Source organism: Myiozetetes cayanensis, unplaced genomic scaffold (genome assembly GCF_022539395.1).
Source record: "Myiozetetes cayanensis isolate MyiCay16 unplaced genomic scaffold, myiCay2020 scf13, whole genome shotgun sequence".
Lineage (NCBI taxonomy): Eukaryota > Metazoa > Chordata > Aves > Passeriformes > Tyrannidae > Myiozetetes > Myiozetetes cayanensis.
Window position 1 is genome coordinate 442,145 of NW_026086937.1, and position 20,428 is coordinate 462,572.

The following is a 20,428-nucleotide window of genomic DNA, read 5'->3' on the forward strand; positions in this document are numbered from 1 at the left end:
ATAATCCCATTTACTTCTGGAACATATAAAGGATAGCCATAAACCTAGAGAGAGACAGACAGATATATGGATGCACAGACAGGATAACATTTTCAAGGTTTCTGGTGAGAGAATCCTTGCAACAGATGTATTTTTTAATTTAGGATTTTCAGTACAAGCTTAGATCATTCATAATTATACCCTCAGACAAGGAGGGCGGTATAAATAAACTTTAATGGAAAGGAAACAGTCTGTAGAATAAGCATTTTCTTTGAATCATAACAACTCTTTGAATTTAAAAAAGAGGTTTTCCTTGAGGGATTGGGTGAAAAGCATTTAAACCACGGCAATGCTTCCCACTTTCTTCTTTGTCAGAGCAGATGGCTGCCGGTCAGAAAATGCTGAATTTGAAAAATACTAATTTGTCAGGTTGATTCTGGCCCTCAAACCTGTAACAAATGAGCAGTGTAGATATAAAAACAGCAGAGGGAGGTAGGAAAGCAGACTGGCCTCTGAGATCTGGTGCTCCTACAGAAGAGCTGAAAAATTGTACAGAAACTAAAAAAAGGAGCACTAGAAAAATAGCTCAAAAAAAGCAATCACAGGACCTTTCTGCTCCAGACTCTGGCCATATACAGGCACTGGGACTTCCTTTGAGCTGGAAGGATAACAGTGTTGAGTCTCAACAGAGGGAAAAGGGGTGCCTGGATTTAGGCCCTTTTGCTAAGGGCTCTGATAATCCAGAGACAAAAGTCGATAGTGAAATCCAGAGCAGCAGCTGTGATGTTTCCATCTGGGGACCAGAAAACATCTGAATGAATGAGAGAAATGATCTAACAATCAATAACTTTTTTCAAGGCATCACAAGAAGCCTTTGAACAATATCACAAGAAGGAAAAAAAAAGAGAGAAATGCTGTTCTAATGGAGGGGAAAATGAACCCACAAACAAGACCAAATTGACATACAGTACAGCACTGTGTTCACAGGAGTAAAAAGAAGAAGAGTCTGGGAACTGAGTTTCGGTCCAGAAGAACATTATTTAAAATGTTCTTAGCAGGCTTGACTGTGGAAAAAAAATCTGTTGATTGTGGCGAGGAAGAAGTGTTGCTTCATTTATTAGAATCAGCAGATCTTCCAAAGAGCTTCACAGTTTACTAGACCAAAATTTTGTCCTATTATGCAGACGACTGCACCTTGATCAAAGGAGAAAGGTAAGATGAAAGATCACCTGACTGTTCAGGGGGCAGGAGGAAAGGGTCAGAAAAGAAAATGTAAGCAGTAAACCTGAGCTCCTGGTTCTTTTTCCCTGTAGGCTTTATGGGACGTCAGTGCCCAGACTGTGCTGGCCAGGTTTCATACACCACTCCTCCAAATGCAGTGCGTGGGGTTGTGAGCTCAGACACCTTTTCTTGTCATCTCAGACCATTCTCATAGAGAAGGCGTAAGCTGAAAAAGCAGACAAAGGAAGAAGAAAAAAAAGCCACAAAGCCTATTTCAGACCAAAGAGGGCTCAACAGTGGAGCACCCTGCAATAGGAACAGAAATCAGCTCAGGTATTTGAGGTTGAACAGAGTTCTTTTATAACTTACAGATGGCTGAAATCATTTGTAGGATTTAAGAATTTGCTGGTCTTGGTTAGTGTCCAGAAAGTCAGGAAACAATAAGAAAAAACAGCTTTTAGATGTGCTCCTGGCTTAAATAGTTTCCAGGGATCATGTTTATCTGTTGTCCGGAGATAAACTTCAGCACAGAGTGATACAGTTGCAAAGTACCCATCTCCCTGCTAAAGTGGGATATTAAATGGGGGTGTTGCTGTGGAGTAAAAGAGACTTGTGTGTTTTTCACTCAGTGCCAGTGCCTCGCTGCTTTGTGAGAATATCAAAAAATAGCTGCCCAGCCTTCTCATAGATAAGACTTCTGGCAAGATAAATGCTAGAGAAGTTGCAGTATCACATGAAAAAAAAAAAAAAAAAAAAAAAGAAAAGAAAAACAAAACACCACCAAACCCCCCAAACAGAAACCATCCAGCAGATGTCAAAACCAAACCAAAACAAAACAGAAACCCAAACAAATAAAAAAAAAATCAATGCAAAATTACTTTGTCAATCTCAAAATTCCTCAAAAATTCTATTTCATCATTAACAATATTAAATTCTCTTGGACTTTTCTATGTGATTTCTTTTTTAAATAACTGCTGTGGTCCTGTAATGAGAAATGTATTTCATGGCTCCACTTTTAGTCATATCACTCTAATATATTCTACTTTATTTATAAAAGGAACATGTATAATGCCCAGTCCATATAATTACACCCAAAAAAACCTATAAAAGCCAAGGGAAATTTTGGGTCCTGACAGAGTTTGCAGACAGTATTAGGGGAATGGATTCTTCATTTACTTCATCTGAAGTCCAGCATACTCTGCTCTTCCTTCACTGGGAAATTGCATCTCTTCAGGACGCTGTGCATCTGCTGAAGGCTCAAGTCTTTAACATTCTGACCAGGACTTGTCATGTTCAAGTAAGAGATAATTACATTACAACAGATAATGACTTGCTCATTATTTTGCAGAAGTATGCAAAATAGGAGGCTGAACTACTGTTTGGAGAAATAAACCAGTCAGTCCCCGGTAGCCAGGTGTTGGCAGAGGAACAAGCCCCTGGTGAGCAGGAGGCCGTGGGGTGAGGGCGAGCAGGGAGGTCGACTTTGGGCAGGATAACAGGAGCTCCTGCCTAAAGCCCAGGACTGTTCTGCTTGGTAAGCATACTGAGAAACACTTCCTTGAAACACAGGAAAATAATAGGCCTCATATTTTATGTCAATGGGTAATTTCAAAGATAAGCCACAGCTTTGTGTGTATTTTTATGAGGGTAGGAAGCAGGGAATGAAATATTTCAGATCACTGGAAGATTAATATTACTGTGGGATTCAAAAGTTCTGGTGTAGAGTCTAAACACTGCTGTAATAAATTTGTTCTCTCTATGATGTGAAGTACACAGGCCCTAATTATTTCATGACATTTCTCGCACAAACACAACCCCTGAATAGTTTATCACATTAAATAACTTAAAAAGTCATGGACACATGAAACACCATCACGTGTATGAACTTTAAATGACACCTTTGTGAAGCACCGAACTCTACAACCTTCCAATGTCCCCCTGCTAGAAAGCATAACTTAATGTTATGATTTTCTATTTTTAAATGTAAGGCAATTAAGAATTCTGAATTTCATCACATGGGATTCTGTGATCTTTCCAGAACGGATCAAGTCTTGGGTGTACAAATTATGTCTTACAATAAAGATATAATTCAGATGTTTAAGGCTCCTGAGATGTTTAATCAATAATTCTCTGAGTAAATGTGTTTTTAGAGTCTATGAGCCATTACCCCTCAAAAGCTGTAAGTTTGCAGTAGGAATGTTGCTGTCTTCATGTGGAAACTCATCAATGCCTATTGACATCTCTCTGTTTAATTGCAATTTAAATCATGGTGTATTTTCATTAGATCTCAAAATGGATTACAATGCTCCATTAATTTTGTAGTTATGTATGGGAAAGATCTACTAGTGACTCTGTGGGTCATAGACAGGCCTTGGTTTGTGAAGGGAGCTCCTATTGACATCAGTGTGAGTTCTGCACAGGGACTGAAGGCATGACATGGCCCATTATTCTCAATTTTCCATAGTACAGTCTCTGAGAGAACACATCACAATAGAAATTGCTTATCTGGGATGCATCAATAAATATGTTTCAGGTTTATTTCTTCTCAAGATTGCAAAAATGCAAACATTTTTCCGTACCCACATCACCACACTTTTTTGAAATTATATTGTCTTTCCTTTTATTCCTTTCAGATATGGCATATAAACTCATTCTCATTAAAAAAGAATGTGCTGATGAAAAAACACATCTCTCATACTACCAGAAGAGGAGATCAACAAAAAATCTTAACTAACTACAACTGGAAGCTCTATCATTGATTTCAGATAGAAAGAAATCATTTCATGGAAGTTTTCTGATACTCTATTTCACAATAGTGAGAAAACTTCCTTTAAAAAAATTTTAGGTACATGTAGGCCACAGATGGACTAGCAAGTAGGGGAATGATTTGAAGGGTTTATACATTAAGGAGAGTCAGAGCAATGACGGTATAAAACTTAGTAAAGAAGAAAATAGAGAGAGCATCAAGAGAAAAAATTGTTACACTGAGATCTTCTAAAGTGTGAAAGTAAAAATAGTGGTGATTCCATACTCTGTGCTGTACATGTGGAGCACTGTAGCAATGTTAGAAGCAACTGATGTTTGGTTAGAGACCTGCAACCCTGCAGCTTTCATGTCCTGCATCAGGAATGAACTCCAGCACTTAGGGCTCATCCAGACCCTGAAGGCAGAGCCCCAGGGAGGGGTGGCAGTGATCCTGAAAAACTGGGCTGGGTGCGACTGAAAAGGGGAGAATTGTGTCCAGTGCCGTGCACTTCTTTCACCCCACTGCTGCCTGTGCAGTGGCAAACCAGACTTGTATTCAAAGCAAATGATACATCATTCTAGCAGGAAGATTTCAGGGTTACTGAAGATGTTTAGTCCACACTCAATCAGGAGCACAGGCAGGTTCAGTTCATGGCAGTTTAGCAAACAAGGGCTCGATCCAAGAAGAGGAAATGTTTCAAAAGCAGAGAGAGAGAGGAATGAGGGAAGGCATGGACTTCTTGTACCTGCTGATGCCAAGGCAGCTAAAACAGAGGCAGAAACTATCCTATGTCATTCCCAGAGCTGGATCTCCACACTGTCATCACTGTGTGCCCCAGCATCACAGCCCTTCTTTTGTTCCCTGCAGCAGTACCCAGCACAACTGCTTCTTTGCCCAGAACCAGTCCCAAGCTGGTGGAAGTCCAAAGGCCTATGGCATGCACACAGCGTCATGAAGGTACAAACAGTGATCTTGGGGTTTTTTGGGTGCACTTTGGGAAAACCAAGAGCAAGCAGGCAGCTCCAGTTAGTACTCAAGATCTGGTTTACTACCTCAGGGGACAGTGAGGCACATTTTTTACCCAAACTAGATACTGATTAAAACTAGAACAGAGTAATGCTACAAACACAGAGACAAAACCTGAGGTACTATAGAGATGCCTTTAGAAACATCCAGAAAATTCAGTAAAACTTCTAATATTTTCAGTCAGCACATTCATCAATACCAAAGATATCCTTTACCACTCCCTACTCCCTCCAGAACAGTAGCACTAAGTCCTTCTGGTAGACATTCTTCAGACAGACAATGGTGCACCTCTGATCTGAGTAGGGATCTGGGGTAGATCAACAGGGATGTGGATCCCTGAGCCACTTCAGAGACCTCATGAATGACACCACTGCCCACATCACTCAGAACACCATTTCCTCTGGTTATAGCAAATCATTACACTGACACTCATCCCCCTGACAGCCAGAGAAACCTGTCAGTAAAGACAAAGTGGTCCTGACTCCCCAAAAGCTTCAAAAAGACCCACAGCTCTTTTTCACCTCAGTTTGAAGATGGACTCATCAGGGATTGCTTGTGTAAAATGTACATAGCTTAAGAATTGCATGGGGGCAAAAAAAAATGGACCATGACAGTGCTGAGCTATTTCCTATCCTATCCAACTGGTGTTTCTCCAATTTCCCATGGATAACTCATTGCTTACATATTATGTTGAATTTTTTAGTCACTGTGGTAGGGATCAAAGAAATTACCATGGCTCAGCAAGTTTCAGTAAAGATTTTTATGAATACTCTTGATGGACTAGGTGCTCCTGTGCTGAAAGATCATGCCCACATCTTTGCTATCACAAGGGGGAGAAAAAAACATGTCAGAAATAAACAATCAAAATGAAAACCAGATAGTTTTGAAAAGTAATCATGTAAGAATTTTCCCAGTAGTTAATTCCAATGCCACCATTAACTCCAGCCAGAAAATGGAGGTTTTGAACACAGTCAAGGAGAATCCATCAGTGGTTGAAAAAGTCACTGCACCCATTTAAATCCACACCATCTTGTGCAATCCATTTTTACAAAGCATACACTGAGTGTTGTGTACAAACCATCAGAGACAAAGTGATAAGAAAGTCAGGCAGTGCAGAGAAATCTGATATTGGAATAAAGGGAGGGTTGAAGCTACCAATGAGGATAATGCTGAACCCAAATGCTTACTGTACTTCCTTATTAAGAATTGGACTTCATCACATTAGAACCACGTATTCTCCACTGGAGCTCTCCTTCTCACTGTCCTCCTCAGCCCTTTCTATCCTGTGCTGCACAGGAGGCATGGGGAAGTTTTGAAAGGTGCCTCCTCTTAGTGTCAAGAAGCTTTCTCATCACCACTCATTGTCCCTGCTCCTTCACTGTGCCTCTGCCTGGGAAACGTGCTCCCTTCCCAGCACCCTGATCGCTGGCAGAGCTGGATGGGAGGAGCGTGGTGCTGAGCGTAGGATGAGCAGATGAGGGGAGCCTCTGAAGAAGACCTCAGTTCCCTTTCTGCTCCAGTGACAAACTGCTGTAGAATTGATAGCTTTGGGAAAGCATGTGCTGTCTTTTGGCAGTGCTTTTCTTTCAGGAGTATTTTTAAAGTGCAGATTCTGCCTTAGACCATTTGTTTGGGTCAGGATACACTGGGACCACCAAAGTCTGTCACCCACTTAATCAAGGCAGAGAGGAGCTTTGTGGGAAGCCCATGCACAGTGACGAGCAGGCAGAAACAGGCAACTCCAGATCTGGGGTGGATCCACGGGTTCACACAACCCCAGGCTTTCTCCTCCCTTGGCAAAGGGACCAATCCAGAAAACCAGGGGAAGGGTCCTCATTTCAGAGACATTCCACACGTTCGAAACAGGAACTGGTGAAATGCAGAAGTGTCAGTACAGAGGTGACAGTGTTGGGGAGGGGGAAGGGAACTATTATTAAAATATCCACATTTAATTAACTATTAACACTTAAAATACTGTAGCTATGGTACCTGATATTCTGCATTCTGTTAGCACACTCACAGAGAAATTAAATCTGTTTGCTTGCAGTCTATTTAAACATACCTCAACAACAATTACGTATTGGATTCAATCACAAGAGCAAAACATTTTGGGTTGGGCATTGCTGTAGACTGAGTTTGTGTAGTAACATTTTTATTTTTGTCATATATTTTTTAATTACATGGAAATATTGATAGAGTTTCTTCTTCTGAATTTTTCTTTAATGACTGTTTTCAAAAGACAGTAAATAAATTAGCCTCTATTGATCATGAAGCAATAGTTAGTACTTTTGATCCATGCAATTAACATAAAAAGATAATGTGTGAAATGCATGAAGCATGTGTATCATGAGTGAACATTGTCATCAGTAGTCTTGTTTTTCAATAAAGAAAAAATTGTTTGGGGAAGTTTGTCAAACCGCTACTGCTATTGCACCCACACACTGCTGATTTCTGATATTTTTTATAAATATCAGTAATGATATTCCATTAGGGTGCTGAGACCAGAATTAATTTAAATAACTTTGTGCCTGATTCACAAAAAACAAAAAATGCCTCCACAGCCAGGGGCCGTTATTGCTGTAATTTTTCCAAGGAAAAGTCATGGTCTGTGTTCAACTTCCAGTTCAAAAAGAAAAGTTTTCAATTTATACAGATAGGGTTTTATCTTCGCAATCAGTTCCAGAGGAATGACTTAACTACTAGAAGGAAAAAAACCTTTCACTGTCTAGCTTAGAAATACACTGACCACACATCCAAATTCCAAAATACTTCTAAAAATTATTTATCCACTCCCTGTGCAAGTGCAATCAGAGGCACACAGAAGGAAATTTATACACAGATATATTAATAGGCCCTTTGTTTCTTAGACATCAGTATAATTTCCGTTATTGAATAAATAGAAACGACAAAAAGTATTTCAAAGCATGAATCTAAATAAAGATAGGAATTAATGTAAAACACAGAGGTGTGCTGTGCTTCTGTAACATTGAAAAAGTATGTTCAGTTCAGCAGCTCACATTTACGTGTTTGCTCAGAGCATATTTCTAAGCAGACTATACCAGCATTGTAAATAATGCTTTCATTTTGCTCTTTTGCTTGAAATCTTTTTTCCATCGAGAACAAGATCTGTGTACCTTGGAGAGATATCCCAGCCAGCTGAGAGACAAATTATGTGGCTAGCATAACTTTATGAAAGTACAGTCATTAAAGGATCTGTATGAGAGATTCTGCTCAAACAAAATCAGATGAATATTGCCTGCTGGTTAGAATATTTTTGTGAAAGCCAAATCATATCATATTTCAAATCTGGCAACATATTTACAATCTTATTTTTACATTTTCCTGTATGATTTTTATTCAAGTGTATGCTTGTTCGGTAAAGAACAAACTCAAACCGCCTACCACAAGGATATTATCCACACTTGTGCTGGAGAGTAGTTTGCTTTCTAAAGTTACAAAGAATATTTAAAATTAATGGAGGAAAAATAACAGGGGGAAAAAAAATCTCTGCTCAGTTTGTTTATAGTATGCTTTTGACAGCGCTGTCTGTGTGGCCGCTGTCAGCATTTCCTCTATTTCCCTTCGTTTGTGCATGCATCTTTCACAGCCACAGAGAGATTCTTTTTAGAGATAGATATGTGTAATTGAAAAACCACAAAACCTGGCCAAAAGATGCCACATATAGTGACTCGCTGAATTTTAATCCCCTTTCTAAACAAGTCGATTGCAAGTTTTTACGGCGGCTTAAACTTTTAGTGGATTTAAAAAACATTGCAAACAATTCTTTTCCTTTTTTTTTTTTTTTTTTAGGAAAGGTCTTTCTTTTCATTTCAAAAATTAAATTTCCATGGGGAAAATTTGCTTCAGGTGCAAAGTGTCATTTGAAAATAGAACCTACTCCCTCCTTTAATATTTCATAGCTCAAGAAAGTAACTCAGTGATCCCAGATGACAGAGTGGATACAACTAGGAAAATGCCTCTCACATAATTTTTTTTTAATGAATTTTAATAATACTTTGTTACATTTTTGCAAAGAATACATTTCTTTCTAAATGCTGCACTCAGTGAGACAGACAAGTGAAAAATCAAAATATTCTTATTTGAGTATGAATTGCAGGATCGGGTCCATTGATCTTGGCTTACTTTCTGCTTAGCTTGCAATACTGAAAAAAAATGTTTAAGATTCCCAAGGCCTTTTTCACATACATATACTACAGTTTCCTGCAGCTATAAATCCTTTTGTTCTAAAAAATTTCATCCGAATTACCCCAAAGAAGTACATCCAGGCCCAAGGCAAATTCTTTCTGACTTTTTCGTTTTAATTTTAATATTAGCTTTGCTTTCTAAATAATTTCTTTAGGGTCTCCAGGCTGTTTTACAGTTTGCTATTCCCTTTTTATGCATTTTCTGTCCTTAGATTTCCATTTAATATTTGTTTATGTATTTCTCAATAGTTTTAAAACATAACCTCAAAAATAAAATCATACCCTTTCTGCTATGAAAATCCTTTGCTTTAACACAAATATAGTGGTTTAAGCACCCTTCTGGGGTTTTGTAGCTGTTACTGTTCCTGGTCTCAAATTTTAGCATCATTATTTAAAATGAAGGAAAAAATCAACTTGCAATTCAGACAGTTACCAAATTACCAAAACTAGTGCAGCAACTCTTAATGAGTGAAACCATTAACAATTTTCTGACTGCAGCCCCTGTTCAAATACCTTGGACACCTTGTTAGCACAGAATGAGGTGTTCAATCAAGACACTGGGAATTGGAAGTACCAGGGCACAGTTTTGAGTGGTGATTACAAGGGCATGAGTGTGAGTGCCAAAGTAACAGTCTTCTACCCTGCAGGAAGCTGAGAAACCTTCAAGTCTACATTTGTAAATCAGCCTGGATGATTACAGCAGTCACAAGCAAAGAACATATGAAACAATTATTTGCACCGTTCTTTCACTCTTTTAATTTGCTCTTAAAATGAACACAGTGATATTAAGAGCCATTAGGGCTTTGCTTTTGAAAATTTCTTGAGACTTCGTATCTTTCCAAGCAGCATCTTAAATTGCTTAAAAGTAGAAATTTAACAAAGAACTATTGTTTTCTGATTGTTAAATCCCTTTCACATCAATAATCTAAGCTTACACTAGCAGTCAGATATGTCTTTGAATTTGCTTAGAAAGTACTTGGTTCTTGTGCAGAAGTGATACATTTTTAGACTTTCTAATTCTCTGCTTCTTAATTTCTGTGATGAAGACAGTTTGCCTTTCTTAAATGAGTAAATTTTAGATATATATTTAGTCACATTAATATTATGTTGTAAATGTAGATCTACTTCCATTCTCTTAAAGCAAGAGAGTACCACTCTTTGATGTTAATTTTAGTACTTTAATTTTATACAATGAGTACTTTATGAAGGTTTCCACACAATTCACTCATTTTTTTATTTCAAACCATAAACTGTAATCCATGTAGAAATAACCCTGAACATTCCTAAAACTCATATTTCAAACACAAAACTTGTTATTAGGAGCTACTTTCATATTAAAGATAAGGAATTATTGACTAAGGAAGGGATGAGAAATAGTAAAGAATTAAATTATCCCCGGAAAGAACTGAAAAAAGAGAATCTATTTTTTAAAAAAATCAAAGTATTCAGGTACATTTCTCTACTTCATGGATATATAGCTCTAATATTTCACTATTTCTGGTTTAAAAAAAAAATTTCAATGGAAAGTATCTAAAATTGCCGCTTTAATTTAAGGGAAATGTTTATGCTGTGAGTTTTTTGGACAGCTCATCTAATGCCTTTTATAGGAATAAGCAAAGTATATTATGGGTTTAATTAGCATCTCAGCTGTACTAATTGCTTATATAAATAGCACATAGAAATTAATTTTTGTTCTTTTTGATCATCAAGAAATATTATGCAAGAACTTTTCAAACAGGACCATTTTTTTACATGTATTATTGTAGGAACATAAAATACTTATTTCAAATTAACCCATTTTTATACTAATTATTTTCTTGCAGAATTCTATTTTGAGCCTTGAAAAAATACCCAGTTCTCCAATTTTAAATGCATCATTATGTCTAACAAATCCTGAAATACTGTCATTCATCAGTCTCTAGGTTTACTACTGGTTTTTGGAAACTCCCCAGAAAACATCTTGAAGTAATAAAAGAAACAGATAATTCCAATTTTGTATCTAATATTTGAAGAGTAAAAATTATTTTAAAAATACAGTCAACCTGTACTAAAACAAAACTCCAGACTGTGATGTGCTTCACTGTTAATGACACACGGGGGAACTAAATTATGCTGCAGGGAACGCAAAACTGCAGCTCTGGGGATCTAAATTATGCTGTAGGGAATGCAAAAGTGCTTTCCTGCTATTTTGTGCTTGGTTTTTTCTACTTCAAAATATGTATTACTGTAAATTTTTTAGCTAAGGGTGCTGAAGCTATCAGGTAATATGGTAAAGTTGCATAGCACTTAAAAATGTATCCGAATATTCTCACCCTTCCCCCACTGCCCAGCTATACCTACCAGCAGCTGAAAAAAGCAGTAATTGAAATTAAAAGGCTCCTCCAGCACGTAGGAACGTCTGGGTTTAATAACCGGAGGGGTTTCAGGTGCAGAGGGCGCTGTTGATCGTGTATTCTGCAAGCATTTCCTGAGCAGGGATAACAACACTGATCCAATAGTTTAATGTTTATATTTTTAAGCTTTCCATAAAATATCAATGGAATTGCTGGCATATAGATGTTACCTTCCACAGTATGTGGTGAGTTTCCTGAAATAAATCCTTTTCGTGGCAGTCTAGAAGGGAGATGCCAGCTATCGTCACCCAAATGAGATGTTTTTCAGTGTTTCCGCTTTACAGTCCGTTTACCAGGATTTTATAACCCAGCCACAAGGTTCCTTGCATCACACATTTTCATATAAGGATATTTTAGTTATTTTCATTTTAAAAGCACACCAGATGTATTTAAGTGTAACTTGCAATACAAAGTGTGAAAACAATTTGAAGCATCACTGCAGTGGTATTCTTCAACATTTCTTTCTTTCTAAAACACTCTTACAGTTCATAACTAATTATTTGAGGTGTTTTGCCCGTAAGAAATTATTAAGTAATTATACCCACAAAAAGACAGTAAAGAGAGGAATAAATCATTTACATCCTCAAATAAACTTCCACACAGCAACTTTTCTTTTGAGCTGTATGTATGCATTTATTAGCATTATACCTCCACACACATAAGTAAAGCTTTAAACACGTTGTTAGTTCTTTGAAGTAAACTGTTTTCCAAATCCCCATGTAAAGTACTACATCTTCTCATGCATTCACATTATTAATAATTTTCTCTTTTCTCCCCACTGATGGAAAAAGAACTACCATGCCTAAAAACAGAGAGAAAAAGACACAGGCAAAAATCTTAAGGACAATTTAGACCCACAGAAACCCAGGACACTTACAGTTGCAGCTGAAATTTTGGGTTTAACTTGAATAATTGTACCTAAGGTGTTTAGCTGGACAGGAAATAATGCTCATCCTGCAGTCCTTGTCTGAAGTCAGTGGAAGTTCGACCTCAGTGAGAATTACAGGATCAGGCCTCACACATCCTGGATCAACTCCTGCATGGAGTTTCCTGTGCTACCTAAGCCCAACAGGGTATATTAAAGCCAAAGCAACAGGCTTTGTCCAGTTCTGACTTGTGGCTTTAAATCAAACTAAAAAACTTCTCCAGAAACTTTATTAAGTTCAACACTTATTTCCTCATAAAATATATAAAAAGTTATTACTTGAAAGAAAGGAATTGAAGAAAATTATTTGATACACGTGACTTTTGTTCTCTAATAAATTTTATTGATTCCTGTTTTGCACTACATCTGCACTGTAATGCATCTGCATTTTAAAGTGTCTGCAAAGCACCCATATGGGAAATTTAATCCTTAAAATAAAGCTACTAGGTTAAACAATAAATATTGGGAGAAATAAATTTATCATGTGTGGCTTCTGATATGGTGATTTCCAACTTTTGTAAAACATATTAATACAAATTCTGTATTTCAAAGTAACAAACAAAGCCATCAGAATATGTGGCTGACCAAAATTGATCCAAATGTGAGGCTTGCATTCACATTAACTAAAACTTTACCTGGTTAAAACATTGCCTACAGTCTATTAAAAATGGTCATTGCTAGTTTTTCTCCTTGAATCAATGCTCATTCAAAAGTTTTCCACCTGCAAAAGGCTTTAATATAACTGTGACAAAGTTGCGTTTTATGATTGGCAAGTTCTTTGCGCCCCAGCTACCCCCCAGCCTGAGGGAGTGGGGCTCCAAGATGCATTTTGGCCCTGTCTTTATGTCAAATCACTGCCATCAAAACAATGGTTCATATTACATGAAAATCTTGTGCAAATGAGCCATAATGGAAGTGAATGACAATCTTGTAAGACTGTGCAGCAGGATTCTCCTTTGATCTGAAATATTGTTAATCTTTCTCAAACATAACACTAAGTATACTTGGCAAATCCTGGATGAGAAAGTCCCTATAGTGCAGCTCTGTGGACAGCCAGCCAGAAGCCAAGCACACCCTGACACAAAAAGAGGCACAGCCAGGAGAGATGTACACACCGACACTGAGCCATGAGCTCTGCAACTGCTAGAAATCTATTTACCATTCAAAGACCTCTTCTCCCATTTCCTTTTCCAGAAAATAAGCTAAACAATATGCTTATTTATTCTTAATAATGGATATTTGCTGCTGGATCACAGCTTCATTTAATTAAGAAGCTGCAGTATTTAAGATATTAAAATCCATGTTTCGAAAAAGGTTTGCTTTTACAAAACACAGGCTTTATTTATTCGCGGCTTAAGAATCAGCCACACTCTAAATTATAGTTTTAATATGATGTTGCGGGGAAAAAAAAAAGTGCTGGCATGCAAGGCAAGATTTTTCATTGGTAACAAAAGCATGATATAGGAGTTTATACTCTCCTAATGATGCTTAAAGCAAAGATCTGGAACCGTCTGTCTCAGATGAGGTCATACATCAACTCCAGGAAAGTAAAAACCTCTCCTTAGACTGTATTACAGCCAACTCACACCTTTTTGTTGTGCAGCCAAATATGCAAGGCGTATGCAGACGAATGCAAACAGAGTAAATCATGTTGATTCAGTGCTAGTAGGAAATATGCCTCTTCAGTTGTGTGCTGCTTTTGAAGTACTGCCTAAAAATCAGTCTTGGGCTTCAAAGAGAGGGGATTATAGCCTTTATCCAGCAATTAATATGGCTGAAACCCAGAATGTCAGCACCTGACGGCTAGAACAGGCTGGACAGTAGCCTAGTAGGGGTCCATTCCCCCTCAAGAATTGGAATTTACGATAAAAATTAGTGCACAAATAGATTGAAATATTTGGGAAGGGGGCATAAAATTTTAACTTCTAACAACCTGCCTGTATTTTGACATGTGGGGGAGAGGAGGAGTTGTGGTGTCCCTTGACCTTTAACCTGCCTTATCCACCTAGATCATTTTAATCTCCCACCAACTGTTAAGCAGAAAAGAGTGCTATTAAAGAGAAAGCTATTCCTTTTGCCTTCTTACATAGATCAGATGACAACCTCTCCAAGTCCCTCCTCTCTGTCAGAGTTCAAGGGTCCAAAAATGGTCAGAATATCAAGCAAGAGAAAGCCAGCAGGACTGCTGCAAAAAGAGTTTAAGGACTTTATATTATGCAAAGTGGTTAAAAAAAAAAGGAGGGGGGGAGATTCCTTTATTTTGAAGTTCTACTTACCAGTCTACTATTTTTAAAAATAGATACTCTGATTTCAGAAGATCATAGAGCTTCTAATTTGAGGAGGGAGAAAAATTCTTACATTATTGTGATATGCACCAAACTTGGGGCTACCTAATAATCTTTTCCATATTAATTCTTTATATGTAATTCCTAAGGTCTGGGTCACATACACATGCATTTATCAATATTGTACTGTAAATAAAATGAGCATTTAATGCTAGTTCTAGCTAATGTGTCAGGGGAAATAAAGTAAAATAAGATAAAATGAAATTGAATAAAATAAAATGGAGCGTGCAGTCTTCTTAGTTCATAACAATCCTCAGATGACACTTCTACAGTGCTACATATAGCACCCTATTCCTCAGAGAACATCCAAGCTTTCTACTATTTCTCATTCTTAACCATAGACAGTTTTTATAACACGTTTCTTCCCAGAATTTCCACTTGCCTTGAAGAAAATATCCCCTGAGTACCCATGTTTAATTTACTTATGGAAAGGCAACTCTATATCATGACAAGCTAAACAATATGGTTCTTTAATAACAAATGTGCAATATTAAATGCAGAGTTCTTATTTCAAAATGGTAAAAAATCAGTTTGAGGGAAGGAGTATAATTGCTCAACATAATATAAATGGAATGGGTGCAAGCTGAATGTAATTTTTAACAGAGCCCCACTTTCTAAATATACATATAATGTGTTTGTGTGCCTGTGTACAGAGACATGATAAACAATAGAATTTAGAAAACTGCATTAGATTTTGGCTTTTTCATTAGGCCCTTCATATCCTGTGTATCCTAAAATGCTTAACAATGTTTCCATTGTATTTAACTAAGTACAATAATGGTGGTGCAACCACACAATGGCCTGTGCACTGCCTGGGATGGCCGAGCCTGTCGTCGTGTGACAGTGAATTTTGGCTGGGAAGGAGGCTTAGCCAGCCTCTTTTCACTAAAGTGCCGTGGCAATATTGCCTAGACAGGCAGCAGGGACAGGAGAAAGGGATTTTGGATTAACAACTCGTCTCATGAAGGACGGCACCTCAAACAGTTCAGCACCTCCCTGGTGTTGCTCTGCCTTGTCAGCATTAAGAATCAGCCCAAGTCCTGGTGGGAGACTTAAACTTGTGACCTTCTAGCCAAGAGGTAAGAGCACTGCTGGCTGAGCCATACTGTCATTATTGATATGTGCTTGCGTGGGCTGACATCAGTGTTGACTACAGTTTGACCTGAGAGTGGAAAATTGATGCCCCCACAGATTTTAAAAGTAACCCATATCTTACAGAAAAGCTTAGGATTTTTTTTCCCCATTGGAAGTTACCTGTTCTACCAGAGAGATGCAGTTTCTAGCAGATGCCTAATCTCTAAATACTGGTTTCCTAAACACCTTAAAGGAATTTGAAAACGTTTCAGATTCACGGTATTTAAATGAAAAATTTTATTTTAGCTTACAGTGTTCCAGATAGAACGTATTTTTATAGCAAAGTTTCTGGGGGAGGAGGGGGAAGATTGGTATAATATTTCCAACAACTAAGATTAAACATATATTTACATTTACAAGGCAGTAAAAGACCTTCAAGGCACCTTGCACCTATATAAGTCAGGGCATTTCCCAATGACACTGTAGTATCAGTAGATAAAACACAAAAAGGAGTAAGAAAAGGGTTCAACTGGTACTGTGTGCTATACACAGCAAAGGAAAACTCCTTGGAGAATGTTTTCATTACATTACAATATACATAAATTTGATATGAAAGAAATTATCAGTCTTGATTCTGCTTCTGCTGAAGTTGCCATTACCAAATTAGACAGCTGATGATTGCAGACTTGGACCCACTCACTGAAGACTCAGTCCAATTTGACAGTGATGCTAACCCTATTTAGCAGATGTTAAAATTTAAGCATCTGAGGACCATCTAGGTTTGCAAAGTGACAATGTAAAAAGGTGTTGTCTACGGCTGAGGTACATTTTGTGTGTACATAAACTTTGGAATAAATATTTAGCTGGTAGTACAGGCTGTGTTTTAGATTTCTAGTTGTTTTTTGTTTTGGTTTGTTTTTTTTTTATCAGAACTTTTAATTGGTGTTTATCCCAAGCTGCTAGCACCAGAGCAAACTTAATTTAGAAGCACAAATCATAGCAGAAAGTGAAACTTTGCCAGATACTGACAACAACAGTGCCAGCTAATTCTTAGACATAAAAGAATCTCCCTCTCTCAGCAGATAGGGCAATCATACGTTCCTAAAGACATAGTGAAAAGATGAACCAGTGATTTGACAGTGGATAATATCCAGCAACCTTGTTTAATCAGATTTTAGCTTCCAAATCCTGCAAAGTCAGCTGGCTTCACGAGTTTCTGATTGCTCCAAAATCAAAGGAGTGAAACAACGAATTAGAGCTGATCACCTACAGCTCTAATTTGGGACCAAACACTGGCAGAAAATATTCCAGAATGGGAACATGTATACAAGCTTTAGCTTCATTTCTCCAGCCTAGATAGGATGCATTGGACTGTAACATCTTTTTTCTATCCGTTCTGAGTTTTTTTGCTCAATGTCTTTGCTTTATTTTGTTTATGAAAATGTTCACTGCTGTAATCCTTTTTTTACCAGGGGAGTTGAGTGGGTTTAAACATGACACATAGCTGTATAAATCTTATATTTACTATGCCTTCTGTAAAGAAGTGCCTGGCTGACCAAAAATAACTTTAAGCTGAAAAGGAAAAGTAGTGAAAAGGCAGGGTGAGGGAGGCCAAGAGGGTTATATGTTCTGCATAATGTGGTAGATTTACAGGCTGTGGTGTGGGAGCTGAGCCTCTTCCTCAGGAAGCCAGCTCAGCCCTGGAGTACATTGCTGCAAACAGGGACTCTCACTGATAGATTCTATGCTCCTACCCAAGTGTAATTCCAGTTGTTCAAGTGAAGTTATCCCTAATCAGATCGATTTAGACCATTAACATTCTGAAGACTTTTTACTGAGATTTTTTTGCAATTAAAACTGAACAAGACTTTATGACAAAATGATGAAAGCAAAGACCTGAATAGGAGTTTTGGTCCCAGTTTTGTAGCGATTCCATAAATTCATTTTGGATACATGTAAATTGCATATATGAAGCTAAAGAGCCCTGATCTACAGTTCCTAGTTCATTCATATGGTTTGCTTCTTGTAAATGGATTATTTTTCTCTGGGATTGATAAGCCAATTCTATTATTGTTGTTATTATTATTAGTATTGTATTAAAACTATTTACATGCATGATTCTATGGGTTACAAAAAAATCGAAAAATTGAAACCAAGCAAAATATTAAATATTAAAGTAAATATCTCAGATATTTTTATTTATGCCAGTGCTCATAACTCAATTGAACTCCCCACCTCTTAGAAGCCAGGTTTTTCTTTCAGAATTTTCCTTCCACATCTCAAAAGTGAAGGCCCACAACTCTGGCACTTCTTTGGGATATGGAACAGATACATCTTTCTGATTGTGGCACCTTGACAAGTGGAATCACACCATGACCCATCATCAAGAGTCAACAAGTTGTGTGTCCTCCTTCCATGAGTTGAGTGGGACACTTTGACTTACGAAGATGCCTGAAATCCAGCTAAATCCTCGCTGAAAGGCAAGAACCTGAGAGACAGCAGCCCCCAGCAGCATAATCTTCCCTTGTACTCTGTGCCTACCCTACTCTGATTTCATCCTCTACACCAGATTTGCACCAAAATCTCAGCTTTCTCTTCAGCTTTCCCTGCCTTCCCCCCAGCACAGCTCTCCAGCCCAAACCTTCCCATAAAACTCACATATCTGCCCAGATCCATCTAGGGCACCTCGCCTTCACTTATTTAGTAGTTCACTTCCACCTGGTACTGTCTCCATCCATACACCTTTATCTTCCACGCTGCTTCTGCCATTACCACTACCTCTGTGCTGGAGATCTTTCATGTCGGAGCCAATTGCTATGGTTACAGGCAATCTGCTGGATGTTTCATCTCCAGGAGCTGTAAATGAGGGAGTTTTAACAGATTTGAGTAAGCACTGCCTCTTCCGTACATGGAGAACACAGCCCCATTCAAATTCATCTATCCACTAGTTGCTGCTCACATCATATATATTACACTAATCCTATCTAGATGTACAGATTGACAATGAGCTCACATCTTGTGAGAAAAAACAGCTACAGTATTTTTATTTTACGACCTTTTTCATTTTAATGGTGTAAGCCTACCATTTCAGTCACACGCCTTTCTGGTTTGCAAGCTCAGATTCTGACTGTGGGAAGAAGTATGAGGGAGAAAAAGATTTTTTATTTTATTTGAATCTACATATAGTGGTGTAAAATGTTAGTGAAATAGAATATACACACTCTACATCCTGAAAATAAATAAAACCCTACAACAAGAATTATACAGTGTGTTCATACTTCATGCCTTAACAAAATATGATTGGGAGTCTGAAGTTTTAGTCTCATGGAGATAAAGTTCATAGCAACTGACAATTAACTAAAATACAGTCTCAAACACCAGTCTTTCCATTTTATTTGTGTGTGTGTGTAAGAAGGATGGGAGCATAGGGGGCATTTCAGTTCTGAATTTGACTCTATTTGTGCCAGTTCTAAAAGATGAACAAAACTTAAAATGTTAGTATTTTAATGTTTAACATGTGTAATCATCATAGCTAGGAAAACTCTTATCATAAATGCAAATGAGAAAGAGGTTAAGAACTGATGATGTGATATTTCTACAATTTTATATCAAAATCTGATAAAAGCAGCTTGCCAGATTTTATTTCACAAGGAATCCAGCCACAAACTCTGCCCATGATTCTGCATAAAAACAATCTGCAGGTCTCTCATAAATCTCAGAGGAATCAGGTTCCTGATCTCCACACTTTCAGCTCAGCCCAGGTATCCATAGAGTAAATTCTGATCTGTCCATCCCTCAGATTAAACACTCAGTTGCTCCTGCCAGGCTACAGGGGCACAAAGGGCCCCAGTCCTAAAAGATCCTAAGCAGGAAGCCACATGTCTGAGTGGTGGTGGAGACTGTGTGTCCCCACTGACACAGCAGCTCTCACTCATTAACCCAGGCAAGCACCACAGCCTGTTTCACACAACTGTTGCACTGCACAGTCTCTTCTGGGCTCGTAGTCCACGACACCACAAACCCTGCACTGCCAGAGGCTGCAGATGGCATCTCTGTGCACCAGAACACAGCCCAGTGCAGAGCCTGCTCTCTGCACCACAGCTCTGCCTGGAAGTGAAGGGGCTGCTCATGGAAAGCTCAGTCTACGCTGCTTTGGCTCCCCTGCATTTCCCCCCCCAAGGGTTGTGTGAAGCCCCTCACCAGCACTGCCCACCAGGAGGGAGTTACCTCCCTTGAGAGAGGCTTCAAAAGCGCACTCAGCTCACTCCCTCATCCTCTGCTGTCACCCCATCCTCTATTGCTCCTCACCCAGCTGGTGCTGCAATCCAGTCCACTGTGAAACTGGAACAATCGATGGGAAAGCAATTCTCATTTGGAATCGCTGCACCATACTTAGATTTGGTATAATGCAAAAGCAAAACAAACTTGAATAAATCTGAGCCTGAATTTGGCTTTCTGTCTGTAACATCTTACGAAGGGATGGTGACAGCTGAATGAAATCAATATATCCCTTA

General features: G+C 38.2%; 1 long non-coding RNA gene across 1 annotated transcript in view; it reads right to left on the bottom strand.

Annotated features, from left to right (window-relative positions):
* Positions 1 to 238: 238 nt before the first annotated feature.
* LOC126636328 (uncharacterized) overlaps positions 239 to 20,428 on the bottom strand; it is a 103,912-nt gene continuing 83,722 nt past the window's right edge. The window contains exon 3 of the long non-coding RNA XR_007627948.1: positions 239 to 1,426. This is a non-coding gene — a long non-coding RNA (uncharacterized LOC126636328). The remainder of the gene's footprint in view (positions 1,427 to 20,428) is intronic.